Genomic DNA, 19150 nt, shown 5'->3' with positions numbered 1-19150 from the left:
GATTATAAGAATGTGAGAGCAAGAGATATGATGTGTTACTTTCGTAGCCCTGGTGCGTAGGTCAGCGACAATATATGGTGGGTACTGAAAGGTTTCATGAACTCACTTTTACCAGCACTTACTCCGATGTCTTGTGTACTTTTGTTCTTGGTGTGCTGCTGCATTTAGGCCAAATCTGTCCAATTATCACCTTCACGTCCTATAGTAATTCTGAGCACTCCGTGTTCTGGATTACTGTATCTTTTGCTTTCTCTGCAGTACGTCTTCACTAATGAGCTCGTAAAAATGGTTGAATCAGTTCCTCATTCAAAAGGAGTTCTGCCGTCTGCTGGATGGAGATGTTATGAGAAGGGAATTAAAGACCCCACTGTTGTAGAACCTTGGCCCTTCAAATTAATGGAATTATGGGAGGGTTTGAAAATTTCCACGGTCAGAAAAATTTGCTTTGAGGCAAACTCGGATTCTATTTTACTGGTCCTCCCATATTAATTTTTCTTTCTTACCTTCTCTTACATTCATCATTTCTCTGCCTCTCTAACTTATACCCACACATCAGTTTCCTCTAAAACACGTCAGTTATACATTCTTTCCTATCTTTTAGTGGATCTCTAGATACTACAACATGCTTCTTGAGTTATTAGAGCCTAATAAATGTTACTCTTCCCAGCTCTCCCACCATTACCTTCTGCTCCTTTTACCCCAGGACTTTTGCATTCTTGTCATCATGCAGTTTTATTCCAGGTATGTTGGAAGACACAAGAGGCATGGCAAGTCGTATGTAGAATAGTAAATGTTAATTTATATTTACCTTTGCCACTGCTCTTTGTTCCTTTCTGGATTTTCATCTTTTCACCTTAGATCCTTTTCTCTCTGCCCCAAGAACAGTTTGGACATTTCCTGGTGACATACGTCTCAGTTACTGTCTGGAAATATATTCATTTTTACTTCATTTAGAAAAGATAATCCAGCTGCGTATGGAATGCGAGGTTGAGAGTGTTTACTTTTAGCACTGCAAGAAACACATTCCAAGGGGGTGACATCAGCAAGATGTCAGAATTGGGGCTCTCCCAGGTGCCCACTGACTGTAGACTCAACTTCAGCACAGTTTCACGCATACCGCTGCCCGGGGTAATAGACCCACAGACCTGACTCCTGGCTTTGGATGTAGAAGTGGCCCATGACTCAGTTCTAGCTCCTCTTGGCCATTGTCTGGGAGCCCATGGAGGCAAACCCATTGAACTCGGTCCTACTGTACATTCTGAAATTGCTCTGTGACTGGACTCTCACCCCTCCCAGCCACGCTAGCAAGCAGTCCTGCTAGGCCAGGGACGCAGCGGGAGACACTCGCAGATACACCATTGGACATCCTGAAATGAACCTCTCCTAGCCTCCAGGTCCTGCCAGCCACAGTCAGGGAGGGGTCCTTCCTGCCAGCGACCCGACGAGAGACATGCCCACTTGTGCCTCCAGAGCCTGGTCCACAGACTTTGATCCCAACTGTTGACGCTGCACAACCCTGGGACTGGATTCCCACTGCTCCAAGATCCACACCTGTCCAAGTCTCTGGTAACAGGCCACCAACTGCAGATGCTATTATGGGCCCAGCAACAGCCTTGTGTCCTGGCTCCAAACTTTTCTGCTCAGATCATCCACATTTTTTCTCTTTTTTCCATCTTTGTCTTCCATCTGCAACGTTGGAGGTACCTCTGGCATTTCTGTATGATGTTTTTTCCCTTGCTTTTAGTCATAACGGTCCTGTCTCTTGGTGGGAGTGATTGATATATATATATACATATATATATATATATATATATATATATATATATATATATATATATATATATTTGTTTGTTTTTGGTTTTGTTTTGTTTTTTAACTGAAGGCAAATCATTAGTTACACATTTGAAGCCCCAGGTGATGTTATTTTCCTGCATGCAAAGATTTGTGAGCGGACACCGATGCCACATCAGCGTGGCCATCTAGAGTTTTCCACACAGAGTCTAGTATGATAACTAGGATCCCTTTCCCTAGCCGGTCCCGAGCTTTCACTTTCGTCTCTCAGCAAAGGTAAACTGTTGCAGAAAACTGTACACAACTTTGCGGAAGACCTCAGCTTTGCTTTTAGCATCCTGCCGCTTGTAGCTTCAGAATTTGGTAAATTTCTTGAGGATAAAACCATATGTAGGCAACGACCAGTTTTCTACTTTGCCCTTCTTCCTGGGATTTCGTGCTGAGAAGCTTTCAATTTTCTCTCTAGTGGGTGATACTGACAGACTCTTTGCCTGTATCTTCGTTCCCCAGCAACAGGGTCTGCCTGGTCAAAGACTGCATTTTCTTGCCCTGAGCTCTTTTAATGACAAGGCCTCCTGGGAGTAAAAGCATCTACTGGCTTGTCAGCTGGCCTCTCGGTGTTTTTCCTCCCTTCAGAATCTTGACCCCGCTGGTCATTGCTTCTTCAGTAGTTCCTGATGCTTTTCAATAGACATGATTTGTATTTTCTATAACTTTTGTATTTTCTTCGTGTAGGCGTTGGTTGGCTTCCAGATACTTTATCCTTTTGTCTTGATTACTCGTTCAACAGTGAGGCACTGAGTGGCACAATCAGTTTTGTTTATGGTTGCATTTTGCACAAGGCTACTAATATTACATAATGAACTTCGGAGATAAACCTAATGAATTTTAGGAGATAAATTAGCTACGTTTTTCAATTCTGAGTCACAGCAGGCTGCTTCTGTGGAATCAAAAAATATGGAAATTTTTGTCCTTAGATAGGTATAATCATAGTCATTTCTGTTTTTTTTTAAATCTGTATTTATATATTCCAAGTGGAATGGAATGGACAAGAGGAAAATTATTTGATTGCAAATCATTGAAGTCGTTAACAAAGTTCCTGATTAAATTATGTGAGCTACTCTGTACACTTGAATATTTAATGATAACTTTCCAGCTCTTAAATTGCAGCATTATAAAATTTTGCACATTATGACACACATTAATATGGCTAACCTCCTAACCTATTTTAAATTATATATTTATATAAAATGTGATATATAAATATATATATATATATTAATGTATATTAAATGTGAACTTTTTAAAAACGTATGTGGAGTGATTGTTGGATAGTTTTTAAAAAATTTCAAACTAAGAAAAAAATTAAGCCTTAGAAAAGGAATTGGTAGAAATGTACATTCCACTCAGTAAGTTGGGCCTTTTTAAATTGTTAATGGCCCTGTTTACAGAAGTGAGAATAGGAGAAAATTCCCTGAATAAGTCTGACTTTCTGGCTGTATTTCCTTTAGTGGTAATGTTTTCTACTGGGTATGCGTAGCCTTCAATGTAGGCTTATGTATGAAAACTAAGTGAAAAATAAAAGTTGCTAACAATACACATTTTTTTTCTGCCCGCCAAGTAGCTTGTTTACTTTCTTTCTCTTTATTACTTGGTTATTTAGGTAATTAGTTACGGGAACCGTTTGTTGCGATGTCCAGTACAAGGTTATCGACTTGTTGTTATGTGCCATTCAGTTGTCATGTCATTTTGATCAGTGAAATGTATATTCGTTTTTACTTCCTTTATTTTTAAGTTTTTATTTGGGGGCCGTTGACACACAACGTTACATTAGTTTCGGGTGTACGGGTATACAACATTCTACAAGTTTATACTTGTGCTCTGTTTACCGCAAGCGTGGCTACAATGTGTCCAGACACAGTGCGATTATATTATCGTTGGCCATATTCCTTAACGCTGTGCCTTTGACTCCCATGGCTTTTTCATTCTGTAACTAGAGGCCTGTATCTCCCTCTCCCCTTCATCCGCTTTGCCCATCCCACCACCCCCTCCCCTCTGGCAGCCATCAGTTTGTTGTCTGCATCTATAGGTCTGATTCTGCTTTTTGTTCATTCTTAAATGTAGCAGGTTCTGCCAGTGGTATGAAATGGAACCTGAGTTATTGCAAGAAATATGTCAGGCATTGAGAACAAGCCACATGGGACCTGAACCAGTCCATAGGTTAGAGATACCAAGGGGACAAAGGTGAAGTTCATCTTCAGAGGTGCTTAGATAAAATAAATGCATAAGTAATTCAAAATCTAGATAATATCTCTAAAGCACATAGGATGTTCATATGCTCTCTGTTTGCCCCTCCTTTGTACAGTCCTATTTAGATATATAGTGAGTTAATCCATTTATATACTTTTAAAACTAAACCATGGATTGTGAATTGTTTTAATCTCTAAAGATACTGAGACACAGAGTATGACGTTTTATATTATAAAACTCCTAGTGTTATCCGAAGCAGAAAGACATTAACTGGAAACGGATCGAGCCGGGGTTCGAAAGAATTTTTATCTACCTTGTTCAGCTCAAGTACAGAAGAACTAAATATTACTTGGGCCACCAATAATTATAGGCCTGTCTTGCAATGGCCACGTGAGCTGATCTCTTCCCTCGTATGATACGCACACTTCTTTGCAGTTCAACATGATATGATTAACGCATATACATATATTTTTTTTACTCAGGTTAGTATTGTCTATTCAGGTTGAGATGGTCAGTATTCTACTTGGTGTATCTTCAAGAGTGCACAATAGGAATCAACATACACATTTTTTATGAGCCCTTTTACTTGTATGAAGATATTACCAATGCAAATGCAGGTTAGTTCGATTTTCTTCTAATTTGCCATGAGGGGTCAACATCCCTGAAACATAACAAATGTATGAAAGCCAGATTAAAAAGAGTTTGATACTCATAAATTTAAGAAAGCACTTATGCTGAATTCTCATCAGATTACAATACAAGAAGCGAGGATTGCCTTACAATTCACACCCAAAACAACTACCCACCAACCTAAGATCTTAGTTTTGCATAACTACGGTTGGGACATTTATATTTCCAGACCAAAGTGTGATGTGTTTTCAGTGAATACTTTTTGTTTACTGTAATTCATAGCTTTGAAATCTCTTGGACCTTTTGTCACATATCCTACTGAAAATAATGAGTTAAAAAAGATGATACAAAGCCTGAAACAGTGGAAAACTAAAGATATGCAATGCTTAGATGTTATGATAATTTTACCAAATGAATGTAATAATATCTTTTAGTCTCCAAGGCTCTTCGTTTCCTTCATACGGAGGCTCAGTGATTGACTTTCCAAGGGGTGAAGCAGAGATTTAGAATGTGTGGTCAAAGAAATGACCCACCAATTCAGTGGCTTCCTTCCCTATTGGTCAAATCTTTAGTTTACTTTGGGGATCAGAAACAATTTTATCGAATTGAAAAAAAACTTTTATGGTTATGTGAAAAATGAATTTTATTTTGTTAAAAAGTCTCCTAAATAGAATAGAAGAATACTATGTACATAGTATAAGATATATATATGGTATGAGAGATATTTCTCTTATATTTTTTACCCTAAATTCAGGTGGAAGGTTTTGGATTGGATATGTGAAGATGCCCCGCAATGGTCAAATGTATGTAAGTCAGACTTTGAAAGAATAGTCCTGGTTTCCAGTAGCCTGCCTATTATCATTAAAAGATATTATGAATTTCCATATTTGATCATCTTAACTATGTATCTAAGTTCCATATTTTCTTGATGCCCCAAAGGAGATTTGACCAACACTGATGCAGGATATAGGTTTAGAGGAATATGTTCCAGAGATTATTTTCAGCTGACTCTGATATTCAGTCTGTATGTCCTGTGGCTGGAAAAGTATTATCAACAGATTCTTCAATCATAACACCAGGGGTAATATCCTGTCTTTGTCAAATCATCAGTTGTTACTTTGAAAGATTAGCTAGCCATTAGAAAGGAGCATCTAAAAATAATGATCTTTGGTAGCCATATTTTATAAATCTGTGTTTTGGTGGGGACTTTTAAATAACAATTCATAGAAGTACAGTAGCCTCTCAGATCATCTGTATCATGCCATCCAATATCTTCGACAGATGGCTGTTCACAAATTCAGCCTCTGCTTGAACATGTCGACTTAAAGGGTGCTAATTCCTCAGGCAGCATGTTTTACTGTTGGACAGATCTACTTGGAGAACCTAAAAGGAGCTGAGAACTGTGGAACAAGGTAAATTTTTTTATCTGAGCTGAACATAAAATCTGCCTTCTTAAACTGGTAGGGAAACTGTAAATAATGTAAATAATGCATTATTTAATGAGATTGATTGTGTGACTTAATTTGTAGAAAAGTGAATATCCAAGGATAAAGCATTACACTGCTAATGGCAAAAAAAAGAGAGCTGACTTTATAGGTAATTATGATGCCGTCAGAAGAGGCCTTGACCTGTGAATTTAGTCACAAGCATTTATTTTTTCTGACCGAAACCTGAGGCTCTATCGATAGGCTGTGAAAAACAAATTTTATCAATTGAATCACACCCGCTAATTGGTTGAATAAACCTATCACGTCATTTCTTTGGGAATCCCACAGATGAAACAAAGTATCAGTTGAAAAGCTAATCATTTAGTAAGTTCAGTAATTGGAGTCTTTGCTGTGCCCAGTGGAAAGACGGATTATTAACGCATGGATCACCTGTGTTGGCTGTGTGGCGGGCCTACCCTTCTCGTCAGTAATGGTCGTTGGCTTTATATTCATTAGTTCAATCAAGGTAGTAAAATAAAACTAAGTAATAATTAATAACCGTTCATTCAAGACATGTAGTTGATGAATACCAACTGCTTATTTGTAGGCCAGGTGCTGTGCTAAGCGTGGGGGTAACGTGTTGAAAATCAGTCACGGTTTCTCTTCTCTTGGAGTTGACATTCTTGTGGAGGATCCAGACTTCGTTCACATATTCACGGGGGTCACTCACATGTTTGTAAAGTTGTACCCGTTGAGTGCCACGAAGGATAGTTACATGGGGCGGTGGAGCCTGTTCTTGGGGAAAGCTGGTGAAATAGCTTCCGTTCTGTGCCAGTTCCGGAAGTCTGTGGAATCGGTTATGCCGACAATGCCCGGTTTCCTTGGGTTCACGTCAGTTTCTGCAAGGATCGTCCTTTTTCGGCATGCTGAGTGTAGGGCATTTCTTTCATTAATCTTCTCCCCACCTTTATAAATCAACACGACAAATACTACATTCGGTAAATTCTACATTCGGTGCAGAATTCTACATACTATAGGAGGGGTAAGAATAAGTAAGATATGGCCGTTACCTTTGCAAAGCTTATAATCTCATGGGAGAAAGACAGCCTTGCACATAGGCTGACACATGCAGAATGTGAAACATGTTATGTCTTTTCAACTATTCCATGATTGCTTAGAAAAGTGTGTGGAACATAATATGCACTCAGCTAATAGTTTTTATTATTATTGGTGTTATTGTTGTCGCTGCACTAGACAGAGTGAGAATTCGTACTGGAAAGTTACCTCAGGTGCACGTTACAGGGAGATTTGTGCGACGGTCAGAATCTACCACTTCTCACCACAGTGGACCCACCAACCCTGCCTTCTCTGTCCTTATTCATCCGTAATCCCTCACCTGGACTGTCACAGTAGTTTCCTTGCCGTTCTCCCTGTCTCTTCTTTTGCACTCCTCCATTTTCATAACATAAAATTATCTTTAAAATGTAAAAGAAATCATGGGGCGCCTGGGTGGCTCAGTCGGTTAGGCATCTGACTTCGGCTCAGGTCATGGACCCGCAGTTCGTGAGTTCGAGCCCCGCGTCGGGCTCTGGGCTGACGGCTCAGGGCCTGGAGCCTGCTTTGGATTCTGTATCTCCTTGTGTCTCTCTGCCCTTCCACCATTTGTGCACTCTCTCTTTCTCTTTCTCAAAAATAAATAAACATTAAAAAAAATTTTTTTTTTAATTTTTTTTTTCAACGTTTATTTATTTTTGGGACAGAGAGAGACAGAGCATGAACGGGGGAGGGGCAGAGAGAGAGGGAGACACAGAATCGGAAACAGGCTCCAGGCTCTGAGCCATCAGCCCAGAGCCCGACACGGGGCTCGAACTCACGGACCGCAAGATCGTGACCTGGCTGAAGTCGGACGCTTAACCGACTGCGCCACCCAGGCGCCCCCCAAAAAAATTTTTAAATAAATAAAATGTAAGAGAAATCATTGATGCCTCCGCTAAAAATCACAAGTGGCTTCCTATTTCAATCCAAGTAAAAGCCAAAAAAGCCTTACCTTGGCATAAAATTCCCTGCAAATCTGTGTCTCCAGTATTTCTTTGACCTCATCTTTTACCGCTCTCCTCTTCACTGTTCTTTCTCCAGTTGCAAAGACTCCATTGGTAGTCTTTTTTTTTTTTTAACGTTTATTCATCTTTGAGAGACAGAGACAGAGCGTGAGCAGGGGAGGGGCACAGAGACAGGGAGACACAGAATCCAAAACAGACTCCAGGCTCTGAGCTGTCAGCATAGAGCCCGACGCGGGGCTTGAACTCAAGAACCATGAGATCATGACCTGAGGCAAAGTGGGATGCTCAACCAACTGAGCCGCCCAGGCACCCCTCCACTGCTATTCCTTAAACACAGCACACGTGTTCTCATCTCAAGACCTCTGCCCTTGCTATCCCACACTCTCTGGAACATTCCTTTCCTAAATATCAGCATAGCCAACTCCCTTATTTCTCTTAGATCTCCTTACAGAGAGTCTTTCAATGATGATCCTATCTCAAATAGTACCTTAGTTTACCTGTCTTAAATTTTCAGCACTTATCACTACCTAAAAATAATGTAACTCAATGCATTTTTAAAAACTTTTCCCACTCAAGCCTGTCAACGCTATGACAAAAAACATCACTATCTCATGCATTGCTATATTCACAGCTATCCAACAGTGCCCGGTTATTGAATTTTCAATACATATTGGTTGAATTAATACTTTAGTGAATTGTCTCAATTGTATAAACTCAAGCTTAAGGAATGGTATAATTCTACTCTAATCCCAAACCAAATTGATGTGTTGGTCCTATGTCACCCCTCCAAAAATGGGCAATAATCACTTCATCAGGCAGTCTGTTTTAATTAGTATAATTTTGGCTAGATTGTTGTTCCTTTCTGTAATTTCTTGGTTGTCGTATCACGTAATACTAGAAATACTAGATTGTACATTCCTGTGAGGAAGCAACTGTATCTTATTATTCTGTAATAATCTCCAGCCATCCTGTGTGTACAAAAAACAAGCTCATAAATGGAGTTTTCCAACATCCATTTATTTTATTTTTTTAAAGTTTTGTTTTTTTTTTTTTTTTTTTTTTTTTGGGACAGAGAGAGACAGAGCATGAACGGGGGAGGGGCAGAGAGAGAGGGAGACACAGAATCGGAAACAGGCTCCAGGCTCTGAGCCATCAGCCCAGAGCCCGACGCGGGGCTCGAACCCACGGACCGCGAGATCGTGACCTGGCTGAAGTCGGACGCTTAACCGACTGCGCCACCCAGGCGCCCCTATTTTTTTAAAGTTTATTTATGAATTGAGAGAGTGAGTGAGCAGGGGAGGGGCAGAGAGAGAGGAGAGAGAGAATCCCAAGCAGGCTCTGCGCTGTCAGCATAGAGCCCAGCGTGGGCGTGATCCCGCCCATGAGATCATGACATGAGCCAAAATCAAGAGTCAGACACTTAACCATCTGAGCCACCCAGGTGCCCCCAACATCCGTTTTAAAGGAAGTCAATATGCTTTAGTCTCAAATTTGTATTTCTCAAATTATCTATACTGTTGGAACAGTTTTTTTCCTAATCTAATATGGATTAACACTTCTGTAAAATCCAATCAAGTGCATTAATATGAAAATCATATGGAAACACAAAGCAATGATCCAAGCCTCCTTTTAAAATTATTATTCAACTTAAGAGACGTAACTTTGTTGCGAATGTTTTTGAACACTTCCTCTCAATTTCTGTACTCCTCACAGATTGGAATCGAACACTTGCTATACTAGCATTGATATCCAGATCTCATTTTGAGTTGAACTGCTTTAGATATTAATCTTTTTTTAAAGGATGCTATTTTTTTTAACTTTAGTTATTTTGAGAGAGAGGGGGAGATTTTTTTTAACTTTAGTTATTTTGAGAGAGCGAGGGAGAGAGAGCAAGAGAGAGAGAGAGGGAGGGAGAGAGAGAGCATGAACAGGGGAGGGGCAGAGAAATAGGGAGAGAGAGAGAAATCCCAAGTAGGCTCCGTGCCGACAGCCCAGAACCCGACATGGGGCTCAAACCCACAAACCAGGAATTCATGACCTGACCGAAATCAAGAGTCAGACATTTAACTGACTGAGCCACCCAGGTGCCCCTAGATATTAATCTTTATCACAGCTATGCATGTAAGTATTTATATTCCAGCTTTTAAAGAAGTACAAAGTACCTATCAGGGGTAAAGTAATTTAGTGAAGACATTCAGTTAGTCAGAAAATGGCCTCTGATTTTTAAATCAGGCTGGTTTGTTTGTACTGCATGAGTATTTTCTTTCTTCACCCCTATTACATAATATTGTTCAAAATAATGCTTCCAAACTGCAGGGCACTATGTTAAGCCCTGTGGGTGTCTGGGTGTTCACACAGGCATTCTTCGAAGCTTTTCATTCAATACTTACAACAACCTCGTGTGGTCGGGTCTATAATTATTTCCTGCTTTGGCCAGGAAGGATACTGAAACACAGGTGGATTGATCAGTTTACCCAAAGTTAAATAGAGAGGGTTAGGGGTTTTGAAAAGAGCATCTTGCCTTTGGAGCCTAAACCAGTCTCAACTCTCATGGTGTGCTGTCTCCCACTAGAGAAACCACCCTACTTCCTGTCCTAGCTTCCTGACACGTCTTTTTTTTTAATTTCTTTTAATGTTTTTATTTATTTTTGAGACAGAGAGACACAGAGCGTGAGCAGGGGAGGGGCAGAGAGAGAGGGAGACACAGAATCCCAAGCAAGCTCCAGGCTCCGAGCTGTCAGCACAGGGCCCGACGCGGGGCTCGAACTCACCGAGTGTGAGATCATGACCTGAGCTGAAGTCGGACACTCAACCGACTGAGCCACCCCAGGCGCCCCCACCCCGACACGTAGTCTTGATTTTACCCCTACTGCTTGTTAGGAATATTTTATCCCTTTCCTCTGACCTGTTCAACCTCCCTCTGTACACAGGATCCTTCCCATCAGCATTTCAATATGTAGAGGTGTTTTACAACTTTAAGAAGTTATTATTTGACCAATCATCTGTACCTGCCCACCCCTGAAATCCCGAAAGAGTTGCTCCCATTTTCTGTGATCACGCCTGCAATTTTCCCTTCACCCGCTCAGATCGGGCTGCTTGCCCACCACTCCGCCAAAACTTGATTCGCCCAGGTCACCAATGAACTCCACAATTCAGAATTGAATGCATTCTTCAGTTGAAGGCATTCCCCTTCTCTTACTTTGGGTTTCGTGAAACCGTGCTCCTCTGATTTTCTCCTTACCTGGGTGACTTTTTTTCTCCTCTGTGTCCCTTCACTTCCCCTGACTCAGCCTGAAAGTCAGAAGTCTTATGGGATATGTCCTGAGCTCTCACCTTTTCTCTGTCTAAATGCTCTTCATAGACCATCTTAAATTCTTCCCTGGCTTCAACTGCAAACGAAAAGCCATTGGCTCGAAATTTATATCTGAATCCCTCGTCTCTCCTCAGGTCTTCAAATTTGAATATTTTTATCGTACTAATCAATTTTTTAAAATTTTCTGCATATTATGACCTTTTGACATCTTAAAAATCTTGTCGGCTGAGTAGAGATGGCCCCTCCTGGGCTAGCCAATTCTTAGAGGTAGCAGAGGCGAGGCACAAAACCAACGGATCCTGAGGCTGTGGCCCCACCCACCTCCTTACCTACCTCTCATACATCAGCCAAATCTATGCTGTTTATTGTGCCCCGCCTTGCCTTTTCCATGGAAATCTCAGTAAAGGCTCTGGCCTCGACTTTCCCCTGGCTCCTGTCTCCTGCCACCTGATCAAAATCTGGTGCTTCCTCTATGGCCCTAAGTGGCATGCAGTGACCCCTTCTCTGGGGCGATGTGAAAATTGAAGCATGTTATTCCATTACCCACAATTAAGAAACTTTAATCTTTGCTTAGCTTCTTTTTCCCATCCGTCGCTCACCATTCAGTCCATCTCCAGCAGGTCAGTTTCCAAACTATCTTAAATACGTTTGCTTCTCTGTCATTTCTGTGAATATCAGCACAGTCCAGGCCACGGTCATTGGTGTAGTGGTCTCTTAACTGGTTTTCCTGTTTCCACACTTAATCCTATCATTCCAACCTATCTTGCACCCAATAGTCACGTAATCTATTTATTTCAAATAAGGTTCATATTTTATCTGGGTTTCCCTGGGACAGATGCAGTTTTCATCTATTATCTCCGATAATGGTGAATAGTTCTCCTTCCTTTCCATGAAGTGAGACAGTCTATTTATCTTCACCATACAATATTCCTTAAAGTTATAATATTGAGCTATGACACAGTTATCGGTTCCAGAATTTTTTCCCTTGTGTTAAAAAATTTAAAAAAAAAATACAGAGAAAACCTATTCAACAAGCTTTCAGACATTGGGAAGCAGACAGTTAAAGAGAATAATCACTGAGAAAAGGAAAACCAATGAGGTAAGTCCTATGATCACCCAGGATTTCTCCCTGGAGGCACTTTCAGGGCTATGGGTATCTTGTCATTGGTGTCATATTGCGTTTAGGATGCAGAGTTCAGAAAGGTTCAACAACTGGAACTTGTGGGGAAGAGTAATAAATGAGAGCTATGTACAAAAAGGGGTTCTGAAATCTACATAGACATTTCCATGAATCTTCAACTGAATTTTTGTTTTTTTATTTTTTTCATGCTTATTATTTATTTCTGAGAGAGAGAGCACGTGAGCAAAAGAGAGAGAGTGCATGCAAGCAGGGAGCGGCAGAGAGAGTGAGGGAAACACAGAATCCGAAGCAGGCTCCAGGCTCCGAGCTGTCAGCACAGAGCCCAATGTGGGGCTCAAACTCAAGGACTGCGCGATCATGACCTGAGCTGAAGTCGAATGCTTAACCGACTGAGCCACCCAGGTGCCCCTTCAAGTGAATATTTAAAGCCAAACTTTTTTTTTTTTTAATGTTTATTTATGGTTGACAGAGAGAGAGAGACAGAGCATGAGCGGGGGAAGGGCAGAGAGAGAGGGAGACGTAGAATCTGAAACAGGCTCCAGGCTCAGAGTTGTCAGCACAGAGCCCGATGCGGGTGGGGCTTGAACTCACAGACCGCAAGATCATGACTGAGCCACCCAGGCGCCCCATAAAGCCAAACATTTATAGAGAGAATTCCCATGAGGCCAGACAGAAGAGAACTGCCAGGAAGCCGTATGCTGAACAATTCCCAGAATTCGCGCAGGTCTAAGATTTACAACAGCTAAGATGGAAAGAACTCCTTCAGCACCTAGGGCATTCAGTAAAGACACTAGAATGGTTTGGCCTCTGGAGTAGACCTAAAATAGCCTCGCAGTAAAAGATACTTTTGACCCACTATAACAACACTTAAAATAAGCCTGAAAAATATTAGGCTCTTGGAGAAGTACTTTAAAAAAAAACCAACTTTTTGTGAAGGAATAAAGTAGAATCCAGACAGCCCATCATATAACATTACAGGGTCCAGCAACCAATCAAAATTTAGTGAATACGTAATGAAGCAGGAACATGGAACATAAAACCAAGAGAAAAACCACACAAAAGAAACAGACACAGAAATAACAGAAATTATGAAATAAGTAGACAAAGACTTTAATATAGCTTATAAATGTGATCAAGGATTTTAAGGCAATATGGAACATACTAAGAAAAAACTTACAAATATAAAAAAACAATCAAATGGAATGGTGAGAGATGAAAAATAAACTAAATAAAAAAAAAAGACTGGATGGGCTTACAAGCAGATTCAAAACTACTGAATGAAAGATCAGGAAACTTGAATGTACAGCAAAAGAAACTGTCCCAACTAAAGTAAAGAGGGAAAAAAAACAGCTAAAAAACAGGAATGTCTTAGAAACTATGTTTTCTGAGGAGCCTCAGGAAACATGATGACTAAATGCAATATCTTGTTGAAATGGGATCCCGGAACAGAAAAAAGACACTAGGTATAAAAACTAAGAACATGTGAATAATGTATGGACTTTAGGAGAAAGACATCTTTATTGTTACCTTGTGACAAATGTAGCCTAAGACGTTAACAGTACAAGAAGTGAATGATATCAGCAAGGTATTGGTATAGGAATTTCTCTCCCCTGTCCCTTGCAGAAACCTCAATCTGAGCAGCTATCGATGCATAAAAGTACTGTTACAAAAGCTAAGGGTTTCAGGTAATCCCCTGAATCCCCCAGGGTGAGGGATTACAGCCCCTGGGTGAAGCACAGAAAAAAAGATACCTTGAGGAGGGTAAGAAAGATACATTCACATTACCCCTGTCCCCTTCCCCCAAGCCTGGGCAGCCCAGCATGGAGACACCTTCCCCTTGGGAGAAAGCAAGTGAAGTGAGCACAGGACTTACTGAAGAATCCAGGGCAGCCCCTCCCTGGAACCAGGCCATTCCCATAGCCCCAGGTAGTGCCCATAAGGCACTTGACTTACCCTGGCACCGGTTGGCTCCTCTGGCTCCATAATCTCCCGCGGTGGGAGGCTCTCACCCTTGGGCAGGCACCCAAGGCCATTGGCCGCTCCTGTAGCCTCAGCTACCAGGGTGCTCACCAGCTTCCAAGAACCCAGGCTCCAGGTGGGTCTGTGAACTCAGTGAGCCCAAGATCCCAGCCTGCCGCAGCCCCAAGCCGGATGCTGTGGCCTCAGGCTCCCTGCCTGTCCCAGAGCCAGACCAGCCCTGCAATCCCAAACTCCAGGTGGGCTCCCATGAAACCGGGCACAGGCCTGCCCCAGCACCAGCTGCCCCTCAAGGCCTCAGGGATCAGATGGGCTTCTGAGTTTTTAGGGTTCAGGCAAGCCCCCACAGACCCAGCCTCCAGGACCTACACTTCTTGATTTCAAACTTGCATTACACGGATACAGGAATCAAAACTGTATGTTACTGGCATAGAAACACAAACTAATGGAACAGAATTGAAAGCCTAGAAATAAACCCAAAGCATATATGGTCACCTAGTATTTGGCAAGGAAACCAAGAGTACTCAGTGGGTAAAGGGTACTCCCACCGATAAGTGATGCTGGGCAAATTGGATATTCACATGCAAAAGAATGGAATTAGTCCCCAGTCTTGTACCACTCACCAAAATCAACTCAAAATTGATTAAAAACTTAAAAATAAGACCAGAATCTATAGATCTCGTAAGGGAAATAGGGGAAAAACTTCTAAGACATTGGTCTTGGCAGTGGTTGGACACCACTTCCAACTTGGCAGTGGTTGGTGGTGGATAGGACACCAAAAGTACAAGCAACAAAAGCAAAATAAATGGGACGGCATCTATGTAAAACAGCTCTGCATAGCAACAGAAGCAATGAAATGAAAAGATAACCTGTAGAATGGTAGAATATATAAGGAAGTCATAAAACTCAATAGAAAATAAAACCCCAAATAATGCATTTAAAAAATGGGCAGGGGAAATTTTTCCAAGGAAGACATACAAATGGTTAACAGATACATGAAAAGATGCTACGTAAAATATGATCAACTTCACTGATCGTTGGAAAATGCAAATCAGAATCACAATGAGATCTCACCTCACACTTGTTAGAATGGCTGCTATCAAAAAGTTGAGGTAATGGGGCACCTGGCTGGCTCAGTCAGTTGAGCCTCTGACTCTGGATTTTGGCTCAGATCATGATCTCTCTGTGAGTTTGAGCCCTGTGTCTGGCTCTGTGCTCACAGCATGGAGCCTGCCTGGGATTCTCTCTCTCTCTGACCCTCCCCTGTCCATGCGCTCTCTCACTCGCTCGCTCTCTCAAAACAAAACAAGACAAAAAGATGAGAGGAGGAATGCTGGCGAGGGTATAGAAAGCAGGGAACCCTTGTACATTGTTAATGGGAACGGAAATTGGTGAAGCCACTATGGAAAAACAGTATGGACGTTCCTCAAAGAATTAGAAATGCCATACGATCCAGCAATCTCACTATGGGGTATATATCTGAAGGAGATGAAATGAGAACCTTGAAGAGATACCTGCACCTTCATGTTCTTTGCAGCATTACAATAATAATAATGATGATGATACAATAATAATAATAATTTACAATAGCCAAGACATGTAAACAATTTATGTGTCCATTAGATGAATGGATAAAGAATATATATATGTATATATGTATATATGTATATATGTATATACACACATACATACACACATGAAAATAATTCAGACAGAGGAAGACAAATACTGTGTGTTCTCACTTGTATGCAGAATCTAAAATAACTGAAACTCTTAGTAATCAAATAGAATGGTGGTTAGCAGGGGCTGAGCAGTGGAGGAAATGGGGACATGTTGGTTAAATGGTGTAAACTTGCATATTTGTAAGATAAAGAATTTCTTAGAGGGGCGCCTGGGTGGCTCAGTTGGTTACGTGTCCGACTTTGGCTCAGGTCATGATCTCACGGTCCGTGGGTTCGAGCCCCGCATCGGGCTCTGTGCTGACAGCTCAGAGCCTGGACCCTGTTTCAGATTCTGTGTCTCCCTCTCTCTCTGACCCTCCCCTGTTCGTGCTGTGTCTCTCTCTGTCTCAAAAATAAATAAACGTTAAAAAAAAAAAAAATTTCTTAGGATCTATTGTCCATCATGGTGACTATAGGTAACAGTACTGTATTATGTAATTGAAAGTTGCTATGAGAGGGGCGCCTGGGTGGCTCAGTCAGTGAAGCATCCGACTTTGGCTCAGGTCATGATCTTGCAATCCGTGAGTTCGAGCCCCGCATCGGGCTCTGTGCTGACAGCTTGGAGCCTGGAGCCTGTTTCAAATTCTGTGTCTCCCTCTCTCTGACCCTCCCCCCCGTTCATGCTGTGTCTCTCTCTGTCTCAAAAATAAATAAATGTTAAAAAAATTAAAAAAAAAAGAAAGTTGCTATGAGAGTAGACCTTAGATGGTATCAGCACCCCCCCAAAAAAAGTGGTAATTATGTGAAGTGACTGAGCTGTTAACTAAGCTTATTGTGGTAACTAATTTGCAATATACACAGGAATCAAATCATCACATTGTACACCTTAAACTTACATATTATATGTCAATTATTTCTCAATAAAGCTGATAAAAATGTGTAAGAACAGTAGGAGAAATTTGTTGTGGGGTATTTCAGAACTTTCTGTACTCACAACTTTTTTGTAAATATCGGTGTGTTCTAAAATGTAAGAGTTTGTTAAAGAACCAAAGTAATTTGCCATATAGGTTAAAGGAAAAGTCATGTAATAATCTCAATATGTCAGGAAAATCATTCATCAAAATTGAACATGCATTCATGATAAAAAATCTAAGCAAAGTAGAAATATAAAGGGACCTCATTATCTAAGATTAAGTGTATGCACAATAAAACCTACAGCTGACAATATTTAATGGTGAAAATTTAACAACCTTCCTCATGAGATCAATAAAAAGGAAAACCACCTCCACCGTTTTATTTAGCATTCTGTTGAAGATCCTAGCAATTTTAATATGCAAGTCAAAGAAAGAAAAACATACATAATGAAATAAAAACCAAAACTGCCTTTATCTGTAGAGGACGTGAATGTTTATGTAGAAAATTTTCAGGTTATCTTTTAAAAGCCTATGAAAACTGATGATTTCATTTAGCAGGCATTTACTAGAAAGTCTATATACAAATTTTTATGGTATCTTTTTGCAGTATGAGAACAAACCATTAGATAATGAAAGAAAAATGCGTGGATTAGAAGACTTCAATACATTTAAGAGGTCATTTCTTCCCCAATTTTTCTGCATATTCAGTGAAATCTCTGTCCTAATTCCGTCAGGTTTCCTGGTAGAAATAGTCAAACTGATTCCAAAATTAATATGGAAATGAAAAAGACGTAGGATATATTAAAAAAAATTGGAAAACAAAACACATTTAGAAGACTACTTCAGTTCTTACTATAAAGCTATAGTAATTGTGGTAGAATAATACTGACATAAGGGTTTAACACATGGATAAATGGAGCAGTAATAGACTTATACTTAATCAGTCATTTGATTCTGGCAAATGTTCCAGAACTCTTCATTGGAAAAAGAAAATTGTTTGTTAACAAATGGTTCTATAACAACTCAATGTCCATTTTCAAAAATGTGGGCCTCGACTCCCAGTTACAATACATAAGAACTAAGTTGAGATGGATTCTAAACCTAAATATAGAACCTTACCCTATAAAGCTCCTAGAAGAAAACTTTAGAGAATATTTTGGAAACTTAATTGCAGGCAGAATTGTCTTGTTGAAGACACAATAATATGATAAATTAGACTTCATTAAAATTAAAGTATTCAGCTCTTCAAAAGACAAGACAAATGAATAGGCAACATACAGCAACGATGATTATATATGGCAGCACGAATTATCTGAAAAAGACCTGCTGTGTAGGCTATGCTGAAACACAACTCACAACAAAAATGACAAGCCAGTTAAGACGGACAAAATATTTAAACTGATACATCCCCAAAAGGTAAATGGCCAATGACCACATGAAAATATGCTCAACGTCGTTAGTCATCAAGCAAATGAAAATTAAAACCATAATGAATTAACACTACACACCAACAAGAATGGTAAAGATGAAGACGTTATTCATTTCCAAGTGCGACAAGGCCATAAAGCACCCGAAACTCAAGTATCTTGCTGGTGGTAGTGTAGCATGACTATGACCACTTTGGAAAGCACTTTGGCTTTCTTATGGAGTTAAATACGCATTTGCCTTATGATCTAGCCATCCTACTCCCAGACCGGATGAAGACCCATATCCATTCAAAGACCTGTATGTTCATGATGATGGTAGTTTTATTCCTATTGGCCTCCAGCCGGAAGCAATGCAAATGTAGAATAAACGGGAGAAATGTATAAATGAACTGTGAGGGAGTCATATAATGGGACACATTCAGTAATGAAAGAACAAAAACTAATGACACACAGTACCATGGATGAAGCTCAACAAAATGGTTTGGGAGTGAAAGAGAACAGAACACCAACCGAGTCCCTTTAAGTAAAGTCTAGAACTTGCAAAACTAACCCATGGTGA

Source organism: Leopardus geoffroyi, chromosome X, assembly GCF_018350155.1.
Source record: "Leopardus geoffroyi isolate Oge1 chromosome X, O.geoffroyi_Oge1_pat1.0, whole genome shotgun sequence".
In the NCBI taxonomy this organism is placed as follows: domain Eukaryota; kingdom Metazoa; phylum Chordata; class Mammalia; order Carnivora; family Felidae; genus Leopardus; species Leopardus geoffroyi.
The sequence above is the reverse complement of the archived record's forward strand: the minus strand, read 5'-3'. Positions refer to the sequence as shown.